The sequence below is a fragment of the Myotis lucifugus genome, unplaced genomic scaffold (assembly GCF_000147115.1).
Source record: "Myotis lucifugus unplaced genomic scaffold, Myoluc2.0 scaffold_76, whole genome shotgun sequence".
NCBI lineage: Eukaryota > Metazoa > Chordata > Mammalia > Chiroptera > Vespertilionidae > Myotis > Myotis lucifugus.
Genome location: NW_005871124.1, coordinates 4543532 through 4544230, shown reverse-complemented (window position 1 = coordinate 4544230; position 699 = coordinate 4543532). Strand labels below are relative to the sequence as shown.

Genomic DNA, 699 nt, shown 5'->3' with positions numbered 1-699 from the left:
CTTGGATGCTCATTGACATCTTATACCTACCATGTCTAATTCCAACTCTTCATTTGCCTCTGCATACCTTCCCAGCCCTGCCAAACCCAGCCTGCTCCATCTTGGGAAATGGCAGCTCCATTCTTGCAGTTGCCTGATCAGAAACCCTGGAGTCTCTATTGTCTCCTACAAATCCTATCTGTTCTTCTTTTCAAACATGTCCTTAATCTGACCAGTACCTATTAGCTCCACTGATACCACCTAGGCTAGGCACTGTCATCTAATCTGACTAGGTGCTCTGTTCTACCCTTACCTCCTGGATTTATCCTTTTAGATTGTTCCAGTCGGTTGAAATCAAAAGCTTCATGTGGTCTTCTATTTCTCTCAAGATACAGACCATATAGCTCTTAAAAGACAGTGGCTTAGAAAGTCCTGTGTGAACTACTCCATCCCATTCCTACCCAACCTAATGAATGTCATCTTCTTTCTCCCTTGCCCATTCTGTTGGAGTGATTCTGTCCCCTTTACTGTCCCTGAAACTGACCCGGAATACTTCTATTTCATTGCTCTTCCACAAGATCTTTCCTCTGCCTTACTTCCTCATTTGTTGCTGAGCTCCATGAGATCCCCTTCCTCCCTTCCTTCAGCACTTTGTTTCAAATGCCTACTTGATCAGAGAGGCCTTCCTTCGCTGATCAATCTAAACAAAAATAACAGCGA

At 44.1% G+C, this 699-nt stretch overlaps 1 long non-coding RNA gene across 6 annotated transcripts in view; it reads left to right on the top strand.

Moving 5' to 3' along the window:
• LOC102431266 overlaps positions 1 to 699 on the top strand; it is an 87844-nt gene that overhangs the window by 57647 nt on the left and 29498 nt on the right. The window lies entirely within an intron of this gene.